Genomic DNA, 25,886 nt, shown 5'->3' on the forward strand with positions numbered 1-25,886 from the left:
GGGGTTGGAGTTTGTTTAATGGTTTACGAGCACCAACAGGTGAGCCGAGTTCTTCAGGGGAGGAGCCCAGTGATGACAGCATAACATTAGGCGGAGCAGAACTAATGGACTATTATCAAGACTCTGGTGGGTGCAGGGCACTGAGGAAGGCAATTGGAGCCGAAATGCATTCGCCGCCACCTACCTGCGCAGCCTTTGAATAAAGTACCTCCAAAGATTTCCCCTCTGGCCTCCGCGCTTTTCTTTCAAGGGAAGTGGTCGTGTGATATTCGAATAAAGATACTCTACGACAATGATGCATTTTTTTTTATTTATTAGAACATTGCAAACTAATAATACCAAAAGAGGATGAGAATCCTTTTCTTGTATGAAAATTAAGACATTAAATGAAATGGGAAAAAGACGACCTTTTCCCCAATTATTATTGCGGCATGTAAGGATCATCATTTACAACAGGAAACAAATACAACTTATAAATAGTTACAAAAACAAATTAAGTTTAGTCATTTTTTTACAATACAATTGATAAAATAATCTGCATTTATTATAAAGTAAAAACCATGTTACACGAAACAACATATATGAACCACTGTCACCAATTTTACATTCAGTCAGTCAGTCCGATGAGAGACAGCAAGAAACTCCTGCTATTGCATTCAACAACTGTCTAACAGTGCCATCTACACACAGCTCAGGGTAAGAGCAGTGCCTGTAGTAAAAGGAAAATGTTTAAACTTATCAACTGATAATAGAACTCTACATATGTATTTAAACATAGAGAGGGCTCACTTTTTGAAAGACAACAGATTTTGACTAAATTATTTTTTAAATATTAACCAATTAAAATGTTTTCCTGCAGGTATTATTTGTTTTAATACATATGTTACCCTACCCTTCTCACGGAACCAAGAATACAATAGTAATGCAATTAAAAAATAATATTTTTTAAACACAAAAATATTTAATACTCATGATTAAGAGGAGAAAAAAACTTAATTTTAAGAAATTATACAGAGCAATTTTAACAAATACTCTTTCTCTGCCCCACCCTGCCAATAAAACCCATAAAAATTAAAAGAATAAAAAACAACAGGAGAGGAAAATCAGCTGTGAGAAGAATTGGAAGTACACCTCAAACAACCAAGTTTTACAATTAAAGTAATGGAATTTTAAAACAAAAAACATTAAATGATATTTACAACATGCTGTTCAACATTTTCCATATCCCAACAGCGAAAATAGAGAGCATGGAACCAGTTGTATAAATTATTTCTAAACAAGGGAACAAACTTTTATCACAGAGGACATATTTATAGTGAATAAAGGAATACAGAACCATTGGCTCATGGTAAACGTGTTGCATATTTCACTGTGTGCTGAAGGGGCAGAGCTGTTACTCTGGGGGCCTATATTGAAAGGACCTCTAAGATAACAAGTCTGCCTTTGCAATTGAAGTAGCAGCAAGAGAAAAGGTTCAATAAATAAGAGCTATAGCAATCAAATCAAGCAAGCCCTCTGGTTTTATTCTAACAAGCATTGGCATAGCCATTAGGTCTCGCCTTTGGGACCTTATAAGTGTTTAGCCATGCAATGGTTGATGTTGTTGCACCAAGGATATTGTGCTGCATAACTAAATCCTTATAAGGTCCCAAAAGCGAGACCTATTGGCTATGCCAATGCTTGTGAGTGGATGAAGCTCACCCACTCTGCCCATCCAAGGCACCTCCATGTTGGCAACTGGAAAAAGCATGCAATCAGAAAGCCGGTATGGCTTTCATCTTCAGTCCTCAGGGTTCTCCTCACACAGGGGCACACAGATGTTGAACTAAGGATTGTGGCAATGTCTGGCACTCCCCTGGCTGACACACAATGCCAAAGCCAATAGCTCCCGCATAGGCAAACTATTGGTTTTGCCAATGCTAATTTATTATGGAGTGGGGCACCCTCCTCACACAGGTAACATCTAACTTGTATTTTGTGGATTTAGCATTATTTATGTAAATACTGTAAAACATATGAAATTTGAGTCACACTGACAGTATCATTAAAATAAATGACACTTTGAAACCGGATACCAATTCGGAAAAACAATTGTAAAATGCCTCATTTTAAAACAACGAGCAGGAAGGAGATTGGTGCACTATATTTCCCTGATCCTAATCAATTAAGAGCAGAGCGTACATTCAAGAAATTGTTCAAGAAGCAGTAGATCGATAAAACAATCACTGACGCCCTAACAATATTAATACACTTATTAATGAATTGACGACATTGTAACTATCCTTAACCGTAAAGGACAGCTCTATCAGAGATAGAACTTCAAAAAATTGAGTGAAACTCTTAGATGTTGCTCTCCACGGAAATCTTTAGTAAAAGGCGAAAGATTTATTCGGTTTGAAGAGAAACCAGAATATGATTACGATGATATGTTAGGGAGCGCACTAAACAAAACTCCGTGGACTGTCAGTGTGGGGCTGAAAACTAACAAATGACTTGAAAAATGTCCTAGAAAATATATATATATATTTTAGGTGCTGATCCGGATAAGTAGTAAAATTGCATCCACTACATAAGAGGGATTACAAATGACAGGGGATTGTGGGTATGCAAATAAACCCTCCTGCAACCCACAACATGACACGACTTCTAAGTCACACGTGACCCTCGGGAGTGTAACATGGTTTTCTTTTGTTGCTCTCATAGCGCAGGTTTGTTCTAGGTAGTAGAACGCTTTACACAAGCATTAGGTTACTTGCATAACACACGGGCAGATTTTTTTAAATATATATTAATTACCCGCGTTTTTTTAACGTGATTTGTTAGGAGTAACAGGTTGTTGAGGCAAAGCCGGGATCTGGTTCTCTTGTAAAGCGCTGAGATGCTCACGGCCCAGCGTCGCGCTTCGTGTAGGCAATGGCCCTGTGAATCATGGAGATGAGAGGGGAAAATCATTGAGTCCCCTCCACCCATGCCCCCCCCCCCCCAATGGCTTTAAGTGGGCTAAAAAACTCTCTCAAGGGGCGTGGTCAATGTAAGTAGGGGCGTGGCTTAAAAACGTAAACCAAAAATCTGTGTTTAGCGTAGTGTGCCGCCAGACTTGAATTCTGCTGGTTCTGTCATTGCATCCGAATATATGATACAACAAGTAACATCATACCTACAAGTCAGGACTATTGGCTTTGTCAATGGTTGTTAGTTGCAAAAGATAAATAAGCAGCAACTTTGGTTTGTAGATAATATTGAGAAAGCTTCCACTTAAAGCCCTGGTGACACCACAACAATGTTGCTGCACCTGAGTCTAAGAAAGATTAGGGAAATCCAGAGAGAAAATGACTCTCTTTAAAGGATTTCCCTTCCCCGACAACTCTCACGTCATGCCGTAACTTCTCTACTAGGAAGAAGCGAGCAGTGTGAGCAGCACACATGTCGCGTTCTATCAGGCTGTTTTGTGCCTTGGCACGATTTTCCGGACTGCAGTCCGGGGGAAAAAGACAGAACGTCTGTCCCAGGGCACAAAACAGAGCCCGATAGAGACCCATTTCGAGCCCCCTTAAAAAAAACTGCCGGTGCACAGACCCGGCGCACGTTAAAACCCTGCCCCCCCCCCTTTCCCCCCCTCAAACCTGGAGGAGATAAGCCCCCCGCGTCCCACATGTGTGTGTGTGTGTACTTGCATTTTTCTCATGCAATTCTCTATAAAGACTCTAGATGGCGCTGAATTCAGCAGCAAGTGGTGTTTCGAGATCACGATGAGAGCACGTCACCGCCAAGGACGCCATTCGTAGTTATGTTTTACCTAAGGCACCTCCCCGTTTCCCATGAGGCTACACGACATTCTAATTTACATAAAACAGAGAGGGGAATGTTGTCGCTTTTGAGTGAGTTGTGATTAAACTGTAAACCTTTCCTCTGCAGACTTTATATACTGAAACCCTTTTAAGAGGATTTTTAAATCAGTATGTGGCGACAGTTTCTCGCTCTCACTTACTAGAGGTTTTACTCCTGAATGGTTTCTTCTCCGCCCATTTTCTTGTATGCCTTAAACTAATGAGTAAGGAAAATAACGATCTTGGGTGACGCCAGGATCCTCACTCATAATGTGAGCGGAATTTTTGAACGGGTACAGGTCGTCCCGTGGGTGACCCGCCTACTTAGCAGGATGCCCTGGTGCAGCGATCTGCCCGGCCCCATAATGGTTCAATAAAAGATTGACACGCTTATAATATTGTAAAACTTGTATATCATGTACAAAATGATATTGTTCAAAGCTAAGTATATTGTTTACAGACAGTATTTCTGCGTCGAATGTAATCTTTTACGTAATTTACTCTTCCTAGTTCTTTACTTCCAGTATGTTATTTAATTAGTTCTTTATTTCCGGTACGTTATGTTATGTTATAGACGAACGGTAATTTTTTAGGTCTAGCTTGATAGAGCAACGGCACGCTACACCTATTGTTAACTTTTTTTTTTTATTACAAAGTATACTTATAGCGAAAGCTGGCTTCGCCCAGAGGAATATTTTTGCCTCATCTCATGCCATCCTATGGGCTGCTTGCATTGTAATGCTTATGGGGCAATTGAACACCTTAAAAGTTCTCTGAACTATCACACGTTAAAATCATCATCTCAATGATGCTTTGTATACTGAAAGTAACCAATTTCATTATGTCTTAAGACGGTGGCAGTTTAAAAACAAGCATTTGCAATGCAGTAGGAGTTTAAGCTATTGACATTGTAAATAGAAATGCCTTTCATTTATGTTTTAAATACAAAAACATAAAAAAAGGGATTGTCATTTTCAATGCCAATAACAAACTCGCGAAATGCGAGACCTATTGCATTCCAAATGCTTGTTCCTTCTTGCTCTGCTCAGAGAGGAGTGAGGCGACGCTCTTCCGCCTTAACGGAGGAGCCGCCTCTGAGAAAATAGTTTTTGTGAATAGGGTCCACAGTGTGACAGCTGCTCTTCTCCCTGTGTCCCCAGTACCTGGAATGAGTGCTTTATGAAGGTCAGATCTTTTACTTTGGTTCTGACCATGTGAAACTTTTTGAGTCTTTGGGATAGCTCTGTGTTCTGAGGGTTGAGCCTGTCCTCTGTGGCTTTAAACTTGCATTGCAGCCAGTGTGTGACCATAGGTGATACGTACATGAGATCTCAGCTACCTGAGGCCAGGGTCTATAAAAAGTGAGCTATTGCTGGTATGGTTCCTTTTATCTGAATTGTTGTCCAGCTGTCTGAAGTACGTGACGTTGTGTAACCAGTAGGCTAGCTCTGCCTTCTTATTCTGTGAGAATGTTAAAACTCTAAATTTACAGTTAGATCTGGTGCCTTGTTTGTAAGCCATTCACATGTCGATAGTCTTAGAGATAGCTCATCCATTTTACGGATGTAGGTGTTGTAGGAGAGTAGGGTCTGCTCCCTATGGTCACCCCCACATTTTGCTTTTGCTTTACTGGTTTTCGACTTGGATGTGGCTGTGGGCCTGCTAATCAGACCCACAGCCCAGATGCACTCTCTCTAAATTCACACCATGTACTCTAGGTACAACCACAATTGGGAATTTGTTCACCTTGTCAGCTCCTGTAGAAGTGTATCCTAGGTACTCAGGGCATAGGTGTAACCAAGGCCTACTAGGGGCTGCAGCATGTATTATGCCACCACTGGCTGGCCACTCAAACTGACACAGCTGGCTGATCACTCAGCTGGGGCAAGGTCATGTAATCACCCCTTGCTTAGGTATAGTATTCCTATGTCTAACCGTATATATAGACACACAGTAACCTATAAGTCACTCCTATGGCAGGCCTTAACAATCCTGGAGGCAGAGTGCTTGGTTATGTGTGAGATGGTGCTCTAGCATGAGCTGAGCCTGTCTGCAGCTTTCGGAACCATGTCCTTATAGCTGTTCTATGATACTGCCATACCATATACTCTTAAGTGCATTATGAACCTCCCGGTTAAATGCTAACTTTGGTTTGGCTTTATCCAAACATGTCGTGTAAGGTGTCATACGCTTTGGAATACTACCCCCTCGCCAATTCTGGCGATGGGGGTAGCATTCCACCCTTCTAGAGGGAGAAGACATGTTGTTGCTGACTATCCCGGTTAAAGTTAACCAGAGCCCCAGCGTCACAAAATGGACGCTGCTGCCACAGACACAAGTCTGACCTCCTGCTGCTGGGAGTCCTTCCAGTTACGGAGGTTTGGACAATAGGTTTCCTGACTGGAGAGGTGCGAGCACCACCCCAGACAGGACTTTGTGTATTGGGACAGGGAGGGCTGAATAGATTGAGACACTGCCTGAGGCACACTAGGTGCTTCATGCATACCCCAGTTCAAACCGGTTGCTGGGGCACTCCAGCCCCAGCTCTGGCGCGAAACTGGACAAAGGAAAGGGGGTGTAACCACCCCCCTTCCTGGTCCCACCCATAGGAGGGACCTAGGGACTAATCCAGCCCCTTTTAGCTGTATAAAGGTAGGAGCTGTGTCCTTGGACTTTAGATTATATCCTGAAGTGAAACTTGAACGAAACTCTGGACCTTCGACATTCTGCTGAAGCTGAAGACTGAAGAATCTCCCTTGTGGCCAAGGAGTGACCACCCTGGGCAACCAGGCACCATCCAGCAAATCAATGGCTTGCTTTGTCGACGTTCCCACTGGAAACCGAGCACAGAGCCTGACAAGACCCAGACTTCCAGACCTCTCTGACCCTCTCTTCACGTCTGCAGCATAGCTGAGATCCGTGGAGGCGAAGAATCACGTGGGACCGGCCATCTTGAAAAGTCCCCGACTTGCTAACTGTGCAGCTCCTGAGGTATCCTCGAAGCCGTGCACTTGGGATTGAGAAGCCCCGAATCCGAGCTCCACCTGCACCCAAGATCAGCCCTCCACACTCCACGAGTTCTGCGTGGGGCCCTTCTGCTTGTGTTCTGCTCGACGCGTTGTCCGGTTGCTGGCCCGTTGGCTAGTAGCCTCTGTGACGACAATCCTTTGAAACCAACTCGCTGGTCTGGTTGCTCCAGACTGGCCCTTGCCTCCCTGCAAAGGTGAGGCACCTCAGACCTTGCTGGTCTGCATCAGTAGCCTTCTTTGTATCCTGCGTGGGTTGTCTTTGCCAAGGCTTGTTGACTCCAATCCGGCGGTCGACCACTCCATCTGTGAGAACTTTCGTGGGACAGCTCCTCTCCAGCATCTGGTAGTCCTCGACGCCTCCTGGTCTGCGTGGCTGAAGAGACAAGCTTCACGACAACACCTGATTGCTCCTCGACGTAGTCTGGTTCCTTCCTGGTTGCACCCGGTCACTGGCTAGTGACCCAGACTCTGTCCCCTCTGCTTTCAGGTCCTCTTCATCCTCGATCCGCCCTTGGATCCACCCGGACATCTTCCTCCTGGTCGCCTGCAGCATCTTTCGTCACAGGCTCCATAGACTTCAACGGCGAAACCCGACACATCTTCACACCTATGCACCCGCTTCCTGTGGGTGAGGTAACACGAGTATTTCGGTGCTCCCAAGGGTATTGACTATTCTAGTGTCTAGGTTTTTAGTTGTTTCCCTCTAGCTAGACCGGAAGTGTCCTAAATCCTTCTTTTTCTAAACTCTAAGTTCCCATTGACTTAACATTGACTCATGCGTGTGTGTAAAGACACTGCACACGCCGCTTGTGGGCCTCCTACTCCTAACCTAAGGTTCAGATAGTGTAGGCCCAGCGATTCTCCAGGCTCTAGGCCTTTCCATTTCCCGAGTCGTGGTTCTTATACCACTTACTTAGTATATGGGTTTACGCGCCCCTAGGGCCTAACTGTAAATTGTGCTATTTAAAGTGTTTCTAAGAGTAACTTGTTATGTGCTTTTGCCTCTGACCTCATAAAGAGTTCAGAGGAGTGTGTTAGTAAATAAATACATATATATTTTATATATATTCTGTGTGTTGTCCTTTCATTTGATATTCAAGGGGTTACATATGGTAAAACAGCTGGCTTTACACGCCCTCAAGAGTCTTTTAGCCTAAGACTGTTCTGTCCACGCTACCATTAGGATAGCTGGTCTATAAGGTTGACTTACAACCATCACCATAAGGGTTGTTTGGACTGGTGCAAGGTGTTCACTAGAATAGTGAACATCATATACCAGGTCAACTTCTCACAGGTGTTATTTACGCCGGCAGATAGCCGCGCCACATACATCCATGGCACCAGCGTCTTTTATTTAAAAAAAATAGCAAAAAACTGGTGTTTGAAATCTTATTGGAATGCTCTGTCAAAATTATTTATCTATTTAAGACATTATAAACATTAAAAGGCAATTAAATAGAGATTCCCCTCCACCCCAACAATTTTAATGACATTAGCATTCCTAATACCTCCCAAAAACTTTTACCAATAAAACTTTTCTACTTTACAATTAACACAACTTGCACAAACGTATACAAATTTACTCAACTCATAAGAACTTACTAACATTAGAACATCACAAAATTTGGATGAGGGATAGAACATTTAAAACTTTCCCACTTAAACGGAGTCAAATCTATACCATATATTGTCAAATATCTTCCCCTAGTGTATGATATTCCACCTGACAAACAATCTACAACTTACCCTGAATTTTTTACAGGACCTTTTGAAAAAAACTAACAAAACACTAAGTAGGAACAAGCATTTGCAATGCAATAGGTCTCGCATTATGAAAGTTTGAGCTATTGGTCTTGTAAATGACAATTTTTTTATTTATGTGTTGATTTTGAAAATAGCTAAATTAATAGCTTTGTCATTTTCAATGCCAATAGTTATAACTTTCGCACATGTGACGACTATAGCATTTGTAATGCAACATGTTTTGTATTTACGTGACTTAGATGTATTGATATTACAAATAGCAACGGCTTTTAATTTTTTAAAATAATTAATACTTAAATAAAAGTAATTGTAATTTATATTGGCAATAGCTTAAACTTTTGTAAATAACGTTTGTGAAGATTATGTTCAGTGTATTTTATTGTGATGAAAATCCAAGAACAGAAGTGAAATAACATCTTTTTGTGACATTTGTAATAAAGCTTGAAACATGGAGAGAACATAATTGAACCAGTTGTTGTTGAATGGTTGCACAGATTGATGCTGTGATGTCGCGGAGTGATGCTGTGATGTCGCGGAGTGGTGCTGTGGTGGTGCTGAGTGATGCTGTGGTGGTGCTGAGTGATGCTGTGGTGGTGCTGAGTGATGCTGTGGTGGTGCTGAGTGATGCTGTGGTGGTGCTGAGTGATGCTGTGGTGGTGCTGAGTGATGCTGTGGTGGTGCTGAGTGATGCTGTGGTGGTGCTGAGTGATGCTGTGGTGGTGCTGAGTGATGCTGTGGTGCTGCTGAGTGATGCTGTGGTGCTGCTGAGTGATGCTGTGGTGCTGCTGAGTGATGCTGTGGTGCTGCTGAGTGATGCTGTGGTGCTGCTGAGTGATGCTGTGGTGCTGCTGAGTGATGCTGTGGTGCTGCTGAGTGATGCTGTGGTGGTGCTGCTGAGTTCTCTCTGCAACTGCACTCTGAATCTGCACTCTGAATCTGCACTCTGCACTCTGAATCTGCACTCTGCACTCTGAATCTGCACTCTGAATCTGCACTCTGAATCTGCACTCTGCACTCTGCACTCTGCACTCTGAATCTGCACTCTGCACTCTGAATCTGCACTCTAAATCTGCACTCTAAATCTGCACTCTAAATCTGCACTCTAAATCTGCACTCTAAATCTGCACTCTAAATCTGCACTCTAAATCTGCACTCTAAATCTGCACTCTAAATCTGCACTCTGCACTCTAAAGCTGCACTCTGCACTCTAAAGCTGCACTCTGCACTCTAAAGCTGCACTCTGAAGCTGCACTCTGCACTCTAAAGCTGCACTCTGCACTCTGAATCTGCACTCTGAATCTGCACTCTGAATCTGCACTCTGAATCTGCACTCTGAATCTGCACTCTGAATCTGCACTCTGAATCTGCACTCTGAATCTGCACTCACAATCTGCACTCACAATCTGCACTCACAATCTGCACTCACAATCTGCACTCACAATCTGCACTCACAATCTGCACTCACAATCTGCACTCTGCACACTGCACTCTGCACACTGCACTCTGCACACTGCACACTGCACACTGCACACTGCACACTGCACTCTGAATCTGCACTCTGCACTCTACATATGGTATGTTATGCTTACATACGTTCCATATATTATCCATGTATATGCCACATTTAGTTAAGAATATATGTTCTGTTTAGTTACATTACTTTGTTTGTATACCCTTTTATGCTGCTCTAAAGTTATTTCAATGGGTGAAATGCGGAGCCTGGGTAGCAGGAAGGAGAAGATAAGAGAGTGCATCGAGTGCGGACTTGTGAGCAAGCGCCTTAAGCCATCAGGATGCTACTTCAAGGCACGTAGACAGGGTCGTAATACCCAATGATACTCGTAAAGGTAGCTACAAAAAATGGCGTTAGGTTGTGCACACACCCTGCAAAGATGCGTGTAGCGCCTGAAGTCACAAGTTGAACCTGGTGTTGTTCGCTACAATAGACGATAGTTATCAGTGAGGTTTGTTCCACCATGAAACGAAAGTTGGTGCCGAGAGTAACAAGGCAGTGCTGGGAGGGTGGCTGCGCACCAACTGAAGTGCTCTGGTTGCACGGCCTGCGGCCGTGTGAAGTGATAAGCCTTGCAGCCAGAGGGGGAAGATGGCGGCTGAGTAGGAAGCTCAGTCGGAGAGCTCCCAGAGCGCCCGTGATTAAACGGAATGTAGTGGTTGGCGAGCGCCTGTAAACGGAAAAAAATGGACGGAGCACCACGAGAGTAACATCAAAGGTAATAATCTTCTACCTTGTATAAGGACTACTCCGGGAATGGTGTGTTCCCTCGGTCTCCTCTCTCCCACGTCTGGCTGCGGGACAACGAGGGAAGCTTTGTGCCCGCCATGTAGAGGTAGCGAACAAGCCGTGAACATCCTGTGTGAACTCCGCTGTCTGAAGCCCCGGGTGACGTTCACGGGCGTAGGTGAGAGCTGCGGACCGGGAGGGTTTGAGCTGAGGAGCCGCGTCGGAGCGGTGAAGCAGTGGCATCGGTGGGACGCTGCTGCAGAGGCAAAGTCGCGCTGCCGCCGTGCCTCCGGAAGACTGAGCTATCAGTTCCGGGGCACGAGCGGGAGTGTCAGAGGGGAACGCGCTCAGATCGCCGAGGCGGTCAGTGAGGCGAATGAAGCGAATGAAGCGAATGAGGCGAGCATTGCCTTAACCGAAGAAGGCTTGGAGAGTGCTGGGGTTGCATCACAGCTTCGGCAGACAAGCAAGGAGGCAACAGGGGACTGGAGAGTGAAAAGACACAAAGCTGCAGCCTCTCACAGGAAAAGAACTAAGCAAATAAAGAGGGTCTGGACATTAAACAAGGATCTATGTATAAAGTCACAAAACACAATATGCAAAAACACTAAACGCAGTAATTTCAGCAGTCAGCATACTGTTTTATCCCTCCATACTGATATTCAGAAACAAAAGATATTTGTAAACTACCTGCCTATGAGTAAATCTACAAAACCAGCACAGGAGGACAAGGAGGAGGCATATCAAAACTTAGTGGAGACCCCTGTAAGAAAAAATCGAGTGGGATCTAAAGAATCACAAGAACCTCCGCAATCAAGAAACCAAGAGAAACAAGCAAAATCCTCCTACAGTCTGCGGAATAGAAATTTCTTAAGCCAAGAACAATTTCCGAAGGGTATTTCACCGAGAGTGAGTAGAAAAAGAGAAAAAACCATACCCAAGGATCTCAGGATCACCTCAGAGAAGGAGAAAGATAAGTTGGCCTCCTCACAAAGATTAAAAATAAAAATCACTCCCTCATTAAAAACTTTCTTTAAAATTCAGCAACAAGGATCGAAGTCCGAGCTCTAAGCTTCGATACAACCACAGTCTGCTTTAGAATCACTGAGGGAAGGAAAAGAGGAGGATAACAAACTACCAGACATTCCTTCTTTGAAGAAAGGAAACCTGCAGACACCTCCCCCCCAAGTCGGGAAAATAGGCTCAGGCAATTTAAAGAGAAGGGGGAAACCCAGAAATAAGAAAAAGAACCTATCAGAAACAAAGAGCTTGGAAGATATCTGGAAAACTAGCAAGGGAAGCAGAGAAGTAGAAGGCGCTGAAGGCGCTGAAGCCCAGGAAGTACATATGGCGGAAGGAGGTACTGAGCCCGCTGGTACAGCAGGACACATAACTGAAGAAGACAAAGAAGAGGACGACACTGGATCTCTAGAGAGTCACAAGGAAATATCAAAAAATCATACAGACGAACTCCTGGAGAAGATATGGGCAGAAATGAAAGAGAAATTCTCCATCTCAGAAGCGAAGCAGAACAAAATTCAGGAGGTATGCGAAAAATTAGACAACAAGTTAAACGCATTAGGAGACAGAGTCACGGCAGTAGAGAGCGAAGTTGTTGTTTTAGACAAAAAAGTTGAAAAAAATAGGAAGGAAATAAGCTCCCTAAGGTTAGAAAACAAAGTTATGAGTGAAAAAATGGAATCCTTGGAAAATCAGGCAAGAAAAAACAACATCAGGGTTCTAAATGTACCGGAGAATCAAGAGGGCAAGGACATCAAAACATTTGTAGTGGCACTTCTGGCAGAACATTTCCCATGGGCGGATAAAGAAATACTGGAAGAAGATATACAAAGAGTGCATAGAGACCCCTTTGGAAAGAGCAAAGAAAGAAAAACCCCTAGGAAGATCTTAGTTAATTTCAAAACATATACGCTGAAGGACAGGATACTGGGAGATGCTTTGAAAAAAGGAACTTACAGCAAGGACAGCTGGACTTTTAAAATAAGATCTGACATGTCCAAGGCCTCCCAGACCAGGCAATGGGAACTGGGAAACTTAATGTCCGAACTGCAACAACTAGGTGCTACGGTGCAGATGAAATTCCCACCATCATTACGCATCATGTGGCGGAATAAAATGCGAAACATAAGAGATCCAGAAGAGGTGAAAGCCCTGATAGAGCGAATGAAGGACCAAATACACTCAGAGAAACCCCTGAACTGAGGGAACTTAAGTAAAAAACATACCACAAAATGGAAGAATAATACGTAAATCCAACATATTAAGGTGCAAAAGGTGCAAAGTATAAAACAAACATGAAGGTGTTAACAACCAAATAAATCCTTTTAAATGTACATAAGCAAAAATCACGGGAACGGGAGCTAAAAGGGTTATGAAGATAACCGAAGGAAAAGAAGAGGGAGGCTTCCCCGGGGTGGGTATTTCTATAGCACATTCAAGAAAACATAAAATCACAAGCAAAAGAAAAAGGGTGGGGAGCAAAATAGGGAAAAAAAACAAAAAATACCTCATCTGCGAGAAATCAGGTAAAGAAAAACAAATTGGAGTTATATCTGGTAAAAAAAAAAAATCGCAAAAAACGCAACAATGGAAAAAACCAAACTAATAAATGGGGAGTACAAGTAGAGGCTTAACAATTTTATCTTGGAACGTAAATGGTCTAAGGACAAAAAGTAGGAGGAACAAAATCTTGGAATATATCAGAACTGAGAAAAGTGAAATAATAATATTGCAAGAGACTCATCTTTTAAAAGAAGAGTGGGATCAAATAATTAAGAACCTATGGTGGGTAGACTCCCATGTATGCACCACACAACAATGCAATATCAAGGGAATTGTGATAATTTTAAAAAAATCTTTAAAAGCGACTGTAATTTCTTCAGAAGTAGACAGTAAAGGCAGATGGGCCATAGCTAACGTCAAAATCGGAAATTCCCCCCTTACTGTCGCGGGTTACTACGGGCCCAACCTCGACGATGCCGATCCCTTGCGAAAACTATACTCGAAGTTATTACTAGCCACTTCTCCCATAATAATGGGAGGCGATTTCAATCTAGTGATGGACCTAAAACTAGACAGATTGCCACCGGGAAGACAGACCAACCTGAAAGAAATGAGAGAATGGATTGGGATTTACAAAAGAGATCTTGACCTAGTAGACATCTGGAAAACAAAAGGAGATAAAACGCACCCTTTCACCCTGCATAACAAAAGGCTGGGGCATAAGTCTAGGATTGACTACTTTTTAGTCAGTAATGAATTAACAAAGAACGTGGAAAAGATATTTCAATTACCAGCTCATCTGTCAGATCACTCGGCAGTACAACTAGACATGCAAGTCTTGGTAAAAATAACGGAAAGAAGATTCACAGTCGAGAGAGCCTTGCTACAAGATGAACAGTTAATAAGAGAACTGGAAGTTGAAACAAACAACTTCTTTGAATTAAACGCCTCAGGTACCACAGAACAAACAACCTGGGACACCTTTAAAGCTGTTATAAGGGGTAAACTTCTGAGTCTAGGGGCTCGTAAAAATAAGCATTTAAAACAAGAGATCTCTGATCTGGAAAAGAATATTGATTCTCTAGATATCGCCATTTCTATGGAGCAAGAAGAGGCTAGGAGGCAAGAATTATCCAAAAAAAAAAACAGCAGCAAAAAGAGAAAATCGATTACATCTTAGAAGAAAGAGTGAGGAAAAAATGGGATGCTAGCAAGCTAGCAAAACACGAATATGGTGAAGGATGTGGAAAATGGCTGGCATGGAAACTCAAAACTGACGTGGCCAGAAACAAAGTGAGAAGCATAATTCAGGATGGTCAAACGGCTCAAAATACTGACGAAAATATCATCAGGCAAGAATTCTGGAAATTTTTTAAAGAGCTTTATACGGAAGATACAAATCCACAAGATCAAATGATTAATTCCTACTTAGAGGATGTTGCACTTCTAAAACTAACGGAAGATGAAAGAGAAGTTCTAAATAATGAAGTTCTCGAAGGCGAAGTGGCTGACGCCATCAAGAGCATGAAAAAAGGAAAGGCAGCGGGGCCCGATGCGTTACCTAACGAACTATACATGGCAATAAAAGATTCTATACTTCCTCACCTGACCAAACTAATCAATATAATTTTTAAACAACATAAAGCAATACCAGATTCCTGGAATGATGCCATCATCACAATCATCCTGAAACCTGGAAAGAACCCTACCAGATGCGAGTCGTATCGCCCGATATCACTGCTTAACGCAGACTATAAAATATTTACCAAAATAATGGCAGCACGGTTAGGGAAAGTACTGCCAAAATTGCTACACCAGGACCAAAAAGGGTTCATTAAAGGGAGGAATCTACATGAAGTCACACAAGAATTAATAACTGCAATAGACATCGCAACACACGAGAAAACTCCTCTCACCATACTCACCGTAGATGCCGCAAAGGCTTTCGATAGAGTCAATTGGGCCTTCCTAGAGAAAGTTATGGTCAAAAATAACATAGGACCTAATTTCATACATATGATAAACCAAATATACAAGGATCCAAGATCCAAGGTCCTAATAAATGGTAGTCTCACAGAGAACATAAAGATAAGTAGAGGAACGAGGCAAGGTTGTCCGCTTTCACCTTTACTTTTCAACTTATACATTGAACCGCTAGCGAACAGGTTAAGAAACAACAATAAAATTACTCCATTTAAACATCATACATGGGAGAAGAAAATCGCGCTATATGCGGACGACTTAATGATTTTTACGGACGACTATCTAAGAGCTAAGGACACAATTGGAAAAACCATTGAAACATTTGGGAAAGTTTCAGGATACCTTGTAAATCAAACCAAAATAGAGATCATGACATGGAATACTCGCTTTCAATGTCACAATATAAAAAATGAAATAAGATATTTAGGAATCTTAGTAAATCACGACATAGGAAAGATACCACAACGCAATCTAAACAAAGTAGCTGGAGACATAAGGAAACTACTCAAGGCTTGGGCCTCTTTACCACTCAGTTTGATAGGGAGGTCAAACATAGTCAAGATGACCATCTTACCAAAGTTTACATTCCTATTCAATGCAATACCACTGGAGTTTGGAAAAAAGGAGCTAGCACAAGCCCAGAGAGACATCACAAGCTTTATATGGGCAGCAAAAAGCATGAGGATTGCTTGGAAAAAAATTAGAAGGGGGAAGAAAGATGGAGGAATAGCTAGCCCGGACCTGGTGGAGTATTGCAGAGCTTTTCAATTCAAGAACATTAGAGCACTACTAAAGAGTCACGAAAACTACCCAAAACATATACAAGCAATCACAAAATCAGATGACCATGTACTGTTTAAGTTTGGACACCCCAAATACTTCAAAAAAATAAAACTTAAGACATTAAGGGACGCAGCAAAGATGTGGACACAAATCAGAGGAATCCTGAAAATACCGTATTACAACAAATGGGCCCCCATTTGGGACTCACCAGGAACCCCAGAATGCTTCAAAGACATACTTGCTTCCTCATTAAAAAGAGCTAATGTAAATTATTGGGGGCAAATACTAAACGGATCAAACCTGAAAACATGGTCAGAGCTTCAAGAGCTGACAAACAATACACTATCTAAATTCAAGTACTACCAAATTCTAAGCTGGTCTAAGACCCTACCCAGTGTTAATAACATCAACGAAAAAGTGGAAAAGGAGATGGTCAAAACAACACGAATCCCAAAAGAAGTAGCGAAATGGTACTGGGCGCTGATAATGGCCAACGACTCATACTCCAACATAGAAGCACAAATTTGGGGGAAAGACTTACTAATAGCAGATCTAGATGTAATTTGGGAAAAATCCGTGGCGAAATGTTGGTCAACTTTAAAATCCGCGGCCTTGAAAAGGAACCACATATATACCATTCATCGCGCATACTGGACACCAAGAAAGCTCTCCAAGTTTAAGAACGCAGGAATAAAAAAATGCCCAAAGTGTGGAGAAGAAAGAGCAGACGACATCCACATGTTCAAAAGCTGCCCCCAACTGAAAGAATTTTGGGACCAAGTGGGTAAGACCGTGAGCATTATCCTCTCCAAGCAACTAACTGTAAGTACAACTCTTACCCTTTTCGGGATTGTAGATCAAGGTAATGAAGAGGGGCTCACTAAAGGGCAAGAAAATCTCCTTTTTGTATTAATAGTTCTTGCTAGGAGGGAAATTTGTATTAATTGGATAGGGTCTTCTAGCCCGACCCATGCAGATTGGTTGAACTCGGCCATAAGAATTAACAAACTTGACAGGACAGGAAACGCTAGTAAGAGATTTAAGTTCTGGGAAAGTTTCGAGAGTTTCCTAAATCCAAACTAGATCTAAATGTAAGTCCTATGATTAATGCGATACATCTTCTGGTGAACAAGTATGGTACTTGTTCAGTATTCAAGCTGACTAGCTCACTTCGCTCCAAATCAGAGGTAATGGTATGTAACGGGTAAAGGAAACGCCTCAAATCATACCAACAAGAGGGTGATAAAAACTCCCCAGATAAGAGAGATCGTGGGGCAGTGTCGGAAAAGTGACCAGAGGTAGTTACCTGATACTCCGAATTCATGCAGATATCGCAAGATGAGGACAAAAAAAAAAAAAGCCATCAGGATGCTACTTCAAGGCACGTAGACAGGGTCGTAATACCCAATGATACTCGTAAAGGTAGCTACAAAAAATGGCGTTAGGTTGTGCACACACCCTGCAAAGATGCGTGTAGCGCCTGAAGTCACAAGTTGAACCTGGTGTTGTTCGCTACAATAGACGATAGTTATCAGTGAGGTTTGTTCCACCATGAAACGAAAGTTGGTGCCGAGAGTAACAAGGCAGTGCTGGGAGGGTGGCTGCGCACCAACTGAAGTGCTCTGGTTGCACGGCCTGCGGCCGTGTGAAGTGATAAGCCTTGAACGGCCTGTGGCCGTGTGAAGTGATAAGCCTTTGAAGTATGGGAGTGTGGGAGGAGTGCTGCTACGGCCTGGGGGAAGCTGGCTGGCGTGGGGGAGGAGAAATGAATGTAAGGCTGTGGGGAACAGAGTTTATGGCCCAAAAGCGCGTGCCTGTGGCCACGTGAACTTCAAGAAAACTGCAAGGAACGAAGCCCTTGGTTTGACGAGGATTTCGAGCACTTGAATTCTCGATCCCTCAATGCGCTTGCGCGCATTGTAGGTCACAAGACCTAAAAAATAACTGATTACAAATTGGCAATGCAAAAAAAATCATCTTGAATACATATCCTAAAACAAAAATACATGGGTTATTTCCATTATTTCCACGTTGTTTGGTGCAAAATACAGAAAATATCCCAAGATGACGATTATGACAGATGGCAAACTCCAATTTAAAGTAAAAAAACCTCACATCCTTAGCTTTTGTAACACTCTAGACAGTTGATGATCGTTTCACAGCAATAGTTCAAAGAGACTATTTTAGTAACACCACAGAAGATTAGCACAATTGATTCACACCCAAAGTTTGAAGACAAAGTCCAAGCTTCCATCATTTCTTCGAACATTTTTAAAAAAAGAACAAAGTTTCCAAGGAATGAGAGTAGCACAATGTTTAGCAAGCAGCTTTAGTCCAGAGTACAGCAATTATGCATGTATGGCGGAACAGACTACCTGCCAAACAGTGCATTACAATGTTTTAAAAACAAATTTAAACCCTACCTAAAAACAAGTTCTCGACCTTTATCACAACTTATATTTTGAAGCCTATGTTCTTCAAAATGAGGAAGTACTAACCATTCTACTCATAATCACCAAGTTTCTAAGGCAAACAAACCTACAATCCATTTTTGGAAACCTTTAAAGCACAAAACGAATACAAAAACTGTTAAATAACTGCTCCACGGATTCCCGAACATAGCTCTCAAAAAACATCCAGCATCTCTTCGAAAAACAAGCATTAAAATATATATATATATATATATATATATTTCATTTCATTTTATTCGATTTATATAGCGCATTATAACCCAGGGGTCTCTAAGCGCTTGTCCAGTAAACACAGGAGAAATCCTGAAAGGGCCCGTCCCTGGAATTATAGCCCACCCCAGGCCTTCTGGAAAAGAACGGTTTTTAACTTCTTCCGGAAGGACAGCAAATTAGGTTCCTTACGCAGCTCCGCCGGTAGATTATTCCAGACTGCTGGGAGGGTATTAGAGATGGCCCGACCGCCCACTGTCGCCAGTCTGAAGCGTGGTTGGAAAAGAAGGGTTGCTTCCGCAGATCTTAGCGCCCTACCCGGTTTGTATGGAATCAGGCGGGTCTTAATGTATCTTGGTGCCTTACCATAGAGCGATTTATGTGCAATACATAAACCTTTGAAGTGCACCCTCTGTCTTATTGGGAGCCAATGCAGCTCGCGCATAAGTGGGGACACATGCGTGCTCCTGGGTTTCTTATGAATGAGCCTAGCGGCATCATTCATCACCACCTGAAGTTTGTCCAAGAGTTTTTGGGGCAATCCTAAATAAAGCGAATTACCGTAGTCCAACCTTGCTAATATCATTGAGGACACCACTCGTCTCAAGGTGGAATAGGACAATAGTGGAGCAACTTTCCTAAGTTGCCGGAGCAGGCCAACACAGGTTCCTACCACCGTGGTGATTTGCTTCCGCATGGAAAGTTTATCATCCACATGGATGCCTAGGCTTTTTACTGCTACTGCTGGCTCCGGGGGCGGCCCAAGTTCCCTAGGCCAGAACCCGTCGTGCCATGGATTGCCAGTGATGGTAATAGGTAGAACCTCCGTCTTGTCCGGGTTAATTTTTAAGGAGTTCAGCGACATCCAATTAGCTGTGTGCTTAAGAATGGTTTGCAGATTTGCTGACGCCCCAGGGACATTATCCATTTGGATAATGATTTGAGTGTCGTCAGCGTAGTTATAAACCTGACAATCCATTTGATTAAGAAGTGAAATCAAAGGTTGGAGGTATATATTAAATAACAGGGGCGACAAAGCCGACCCCTGTGGCACTCCGCAGGAAATTGGTGTTGCAGTGGAGAGCAGTTCTCCCAGCTGAACTCTTTGTGTCCTCCCTTGTAGGAAAGAAGCAAACTAGGCATGGGCTGTGCCCTGGATGTCGAAGTCCCTCAGCCGCGACAAAAGTTGTTTATGACACACGGTGTCAAACGCCGCGGAGAGGTCTAACAACACCAGGGCACCAGGTATCTTCTTGTCTGCCCTATTCCTGAGCTCATCCACAATCGACAGCATGACCAGTTCCGTGCTGTGATTCGCACGGAACCCCGATTGATATGGTTCCAACAGATCGTTCCTTTCTAGATGGTCAGAAAGCTCGGACAGAACATGCTGTTCCAGCACTTTGGCGAGGAAAGGGATCTGGGAAATAGGCCTAAAGTTTTTTAGGCATTTCACATCAGCCCCCGGTTTTTTTAGCAAGGGAATCAACCTTGCCTCCTTGAAGGCTGAAGGAACCTTGCCTAGTGCTAAGGATGAGTTCAAGAGAGTCAAAACCTTCTCTTCTATTCCTGGCATAGCCAGTTTGAATACTTCAGGGGGACAGGGATCGGCCTGGGAGCCGGACTTAACTCGCCCCATAAGCAGGGACAGTTCTTCTTTCGTGATTGGAGGAAGCATGTCCAGAGGTTTGTCCACCAGCTTTTTAGTCGACGTAGCCTGTGGGGGGCAGGCATGTATGGGAGTACAGGCAATTTCCGAAATAAGGTCTTTTATTTTACTAGTGAAGAAGTTCTGAAACCTCTGACAGTCCTCTAAAGTGAACTCCGGCCTTTGTTCTTTTACTTTCCTGAGTTCATTTAGGACTTGAAAGATTTCTTTCTGAGGGTCTTTGGCTGTAATGATCCTTTCCTCGTAGAAATCCGCCTTCCTAGCTATTATTGCCCGTTTGTAATTCGCTAATTCTAGCATGTAAAGACTTCTCGCCTTAGTGTCATAGGCTCTGCGCCAAGCTCTCTCCGTCTTGCGTAGAGCTCTCTTCTTCTCCCTTAAAGAGTCATTGTACCAGGGAGACCCTGGGCCTCTGTTTACTAAGTTGACCCTGCGTGCTGGCGCCACATAGTCGGCCGCCCTTCGAAGTCTAACATCTAGATTGCTACAAAGAACATCAGGGTTCTCATCTTGACGGTTCTGAGATGGATTAGCTAAGAGATGTGCCACCATTTTGTCTCCATTGATGTTCTTCCATTTCCTCACCAACCTCTGTCCTTCTACAGGTTTAGTTTTTTGTGGGTTCATCAGGAGATCTCCCTTCAATAGGTAATGATCCGACCAAACACACGGTCGCGTGATCATCGCTCCCTGTACCGGTAGTGACGTCCACACCAAATCGAGCGTGTGACCTTTCACATGTGTCGGCTTGTTGGGTTAGACCTAACGATGATAATGCCTCATCAATGTGGCTAGCCTGCCCTGATATATATATATATATATATATATATATATATATATATATATATTATTTAAAAAAAGAGTTGTTGAATAAAGGAGAAAAGAAAGTAGGTGGGAGGGTTGTGGCAAGGTGATTGTCTAGTAGGATGTGCGATTGCGGAGCTCTGCTGCGAGGCCTGGCCTGTTGATGCAGGAGATGGCAGCCAAGAAGCAGAAGAATGGTGCTCCTCCCATCTCTGAGAGGATGATGTGCTGGGGAGAGCCCAAATCAAGGATGTTATGTGCAAACACCATACAGGGCCTAGCTTGCAAGATTGTGCGGGGGGAGCCACGATGGGGGCCTTGGGTGGGTGCAGCTGGTGAGGAGCAATGCGGGTGAAGCTAAATAAGCTAAGGGGGGCTACCGAGTCCTCCAAGAACCCTCAACAGACATGTGAGATTTGCCCCGGTGGGGGCCTGCGAACTGCAGCCGCACCAACACTGTTGAGAGAGGTGGTCACTCACCAGCATTTGCCAAAGTTTGAGCTCTGTCTTGAGTCTTAAGCTGTTCTTTCCACTGGTAGTACCAGCATGCAGTGCAAGGATCTAGACAGACCTTGGAGTGGGAAGGGCCGCTCGTATTAAAAATTAAAAAAAAGAAGAAGAGGAGGAAGCCAGGTATGGGGTAGGGTGCTGTATGACGGGGTGGGAGGGGAGCTGGATGACGGGGTGGGAATCCCACTACAACACATACGTTTGAAGTCGTACTTTATGCGCTGGCCCCAGGGGCCGCCCAGCTGAAGCACAAGTTATTTAAGAAACAGTAGTTGGTATTAGTTTCCTTACCTTAGAATACCCCCAGGCGTCAGACTGGATCCGGAAACTTTTGCGTAGCAGTACCCTTGCGCGTCGGTAGGCGTCGTCTGCGGCTCCGTGTCGGTCGTCGGCGCCGGGATGACGTCGCCGGAGTACTTAGACGCCGCCCTCGCGCGCTGACGTCAGTTCTTATACACAGCTTTTCCGCGCCAGAAAACACAGAGCCATGATAAAAACCAACACTGGTGCCATAAAAACTAGGGCCCTGAAAGGAGATGACCTTAACCCTAGAGATCGGTTCGCAGAACGGGGAGGATGGGTGGGGCGGTTTATGGAATCTAATAATAACTACTGTTTCTCACAGATATATCGTTCCCGAAGGTAAGTAACTTGTGCATCTGAAAGAAACAGGTTAGTATTAGATTCCTTACCTAAGAATAGATACCCAGCAATACCAACCCCGGTGGTGGGTCTGCGAACCAATGATCACACCAGAAAGTCATGGAGAACGGAACGGCAGAAAAAGCCATCTCTCCGGACTTGGCTGTCTAGGCAGTAGTGTCCTGCGAACGTGTGCAGCCTGGCCCATGTAGCTGCCTGACAGATGTCCTGCAAGGGGACTCCCCGACCAAGGGCAGTAGTAGCCGCCGTGGCCCGGGTGGAATGGGCACGAAGCCCAACAGGAGGCTCCTTTCGAGCCAAAGAGTATCAAGCCTTGATGCACAAGACGACCCATCGAGAAATGGTTTGTTTGTGCACTGCCCGTCCCTTCTTAGCGCCCACGTAACCAAGAGTTAGTCATCCACTCGGAACTGGCGTGTTCGATCCAGATAGAACGAGAGCGCACGTTTTGGGTCCAGACGGTGGAGCATCTCTTCCTCTTTCGAGGGATGCAGAGGCGGAAAGAAGGTGGGCAAAGTGATGGACTGCCCGATGTGGAAGGCTGTGACTACCTTGGGCAGGAAAGAGGGTCGCGTCCGCAACACAACTTTGTCCGGATGGACTGAAAGGAAAGGAGGTTTAGAAGAAAGGGCCTGGAGCTCACTCACTCTCCTGGCAGAGGTGATGGCAACCAGGAAGGCGGTCTTCAGAGTAAGAAGGCGAAGAGGACAGTTATGAAGTGGCTCAAAGGGAACGCACATCAGATAAGTTAGAACAAGGTTCAAGTCCCACTGAGGCATCACGAAAGGAACTGGAGGAAACATATGGGTGATGCCCTTCAAAAACCTATTTACACTGGGGACTTGAACAAAGAGGGCTGATCAGGTAACCTTAATGAGGCGGAAATGGCCGAGAGGTAGCCCTTCAGAGTGCCCAGAGCAGAGCTCTGCTGGGCAAGAGAAAGAAGAAAGAGGAGAACCTCTGAAAGAGGGGCAGAAAAGGGATCCACAGCCTTTGCTGTGCACCATGCCACAAATTTGTTCCACCTGAAGGTGTATACCGATTTTGTGGAGGGACGCCTGGCTGCCAGAATGACATTACAGACTTCAGGAGGCAAGTCAAATGGCCTCAGCTGCAACTGCCGCCGCTCAATCCCCACGCATGTAAGTGGAGACTGGACTGGTTCGGGTGGAGGACCGTCCCTTGCTGCTGCGACAGAAGGTCCTCCTGAAGAGGCAGACGAATTGGGGGATCGACTGACAGGCTGAGTAGCTCGGGATACCAGAAGCTCCTTGCCCATTCCGGAACCACAAGGATGACTTGGGCCCGGTCTCGCCTGATCTTCTTCAGCACTCTGGGCAGAAGTGGTATAGGCGGAAAGGCGTACAATAGACCGCAACTCCACTCGCGACGAAAAGCGTCTCCGAGCGAGTGCCGCCTTGGAAATTCCAACGCGCAGAACTGATGACATTGCGCGTTCTCTTCTGTGGCAAATAGATCTAACCAAAGCTCTCCCCACTGTTGAAAGAGGCCTTGCGCCACGTCCGAGTTCAGACGCCATTCGTGATCCATCATGCACCGACAGCTGAGTTCGTCCACTCTGGCGTTCAGGGAACCTGCCAGGTGTTGAACCACCAGGGTCACGCCCTGATGTTCCAGCCACTGCCAGAGGCGCAGGGCCTCCTGGCATAGGGTCCACGATGAGAACAAAGCCTTACTGCGGGCAAGGGCAACAGCTGAGCACACTTGATGTGTAAAAAACGTGTGATGTAGATAGTAAGGAACTATTTGAGAAGGAGATCAGTTTTCATAAGCCATCTTTAATGACAATTCATTTCTTCATAAGATAATCACACGTGGTTGTGTATGAGTCAAATCGTCATATTACGTCACATGATAACAATTAATGATTTTAATCCATATCCAATGGGTAAGTAATTCAAAAACACTCCATAAAGTTGATGTGTCCCCAATGCATTTCTTGCGGACTGCACTTCATCAGGGGATCTATAGGATAGAATAGTATGAAATGCATTGGTATCGCTGAGATAAGCAGGCGGAAATACAGTAGATGGATAGTACTAGCAGCAAGGAGGGGCCCCACCATGCAAGTTGTGTCGGACTGAGAACCAAAATTAAAATTAAATTTAATTAAAAACAAAAACAAAAAAGAAAGCGGTGAAACTTAAGATGCAAAAAGAACGCAAAAAGGAGTAAACTGGACATATTCTAAAGTGTAATGAAGAGAAGTGAAACAGAGGGTAGTGATAAATGAACCGTGCACGCTAAACGTGTATAATGCATAGTGCAGCTTTATAAATCAGGGTGATGGGGCGTGATAGGCGCTGTATGTCTGGATGGTAACTCGGGAACAGCGGAAACGCCGACCCGGTACTGTGCGACGTGATGAGCAGTGCAAGCTTGACTGAAATAGAACTCGAACAAAATGCATAGGGTCCACGACCCCACCCCGCCCTGTTTGTTGCAGTACCACATGGCGGTGGTGTTGTCCATGAACACCTGCACTACACTCCCCCGGACAGAGGGGAGGAATGCCTCAGTGCAAGCCGGATCGCCCGCAGCTGCAGAAGGTTGATATGGAGCTGGGACTCCGCCGGAGACCAGAGGCCTCTGATCTCCGCCTCTCCCATGTGGCCTCCCCAGCCCTGGAGGGAGGCTTCCGTCACAATTACGTGCTCCGGTTGGGGTAGGGAGAGAGATCTGCCGCTGACCCAATCGTGGTCCGTGAGCCACCACTGCAACTGTCTTGCAGTGCCCTCCGAGATCAATACATGGTCGAACAAGTTGCCCTGATGCTGGGCCCACTGAAACTTCAGGTCCCACTGCAGAGCCCGCATCCGCCACCTGGGGTGATGCACCAGAAGGATGCAGGAGGCCATCAGCCCCAGAAGCCGCAGCGTCAACCTGACTGAGACTCGGGATGGAGGCTGAAAGATGGGAATCAGAGCCTGAATATCCTGGAGGATAAACCCGAAACTGCGCTGAGTCTAGAACCGCTCCGATGAAGAGGAGCTTCTGAGAGGGGCACAGGTGTGACTTTGGCACATTGATGGAGAACACCAGCAGGTGCAGGAGGTCAGCCGTAGTCTGGAGGTGGCTGACGACAGTCTGGGGCGAGCCCGCCTTCAACAACCAGTCGTTGAGGTAGGGGAAGACTGAAACCCCTAACCTGCGCAGATGAGCTGCGACCACCGCCATCACTTTCGTGAACACCCGTGGGGCGCTGGTAAGGCCAAATGGGAGCACGGTAAACTGAAAGTGCTCGTGGCCTACCGTGAACCGCAGGTAGCGCCGGTGGGCCGGCAGGACGGGGATGTGGAAATAAGCGTCCTGCAAGTCCAGCGCTACCATCCAGTCTTCTGGGTCCAGGGCAGCTAAGACCTGAGCCAGTGTCAGCATCTTGAATCT

At 44.7% G+C, this 25,886-nt stretch overlaps 1 protein-coding gene and 2 non-coding genes across 4 annotated transcripts in view; 1 reads left to right on the top strand and 2 right to left on the bottom strand.

Moving 5' to 3' along the window:
* The window catches only part of PSME4 (proteasome activator subunit 4), a 1,411,622-nt gene that overhangs the window by 899,094 nt on the left and 486,642 nt on the right, over positions 1-25,886 (bottom strand). The window lies entirely within an intron of this gene.
* LOC144764560 (U5 spliceosomal RNA) lies at positions 2,299-2,414 on the bottom strand. Its single transcript, XR_013596614.1, has one exon. It is a non-coding gene; the product is annotated as a U5 spliceosomal RNA (small nuclear RNA).
* On the top strand, positions 4,035-4,184 carry LOC144764554 (U12 minor spliceosomal RNA). The gene has a single exon (XR_013596610.1). It is a non-coding gene; the product is annotated as a U12 minor spliceosomal RNA (small nuclear RNA).

This window comes from Lissotriton helveticus, chromosome 6 (genome assembly GCF_964261635.1).
Source record: "Lissotriton helveticus chromosome 6, aLisHel1.1, whole genome shotgun sequence".
In the NCBI taxonomy this organism is placed as follows: domain Eukaryota; kingdom Metazoa; phylum Chordata; class Amphibia; order Caudata; family Salamandridae; genus Lissotriton; species Lissotriton helveticus.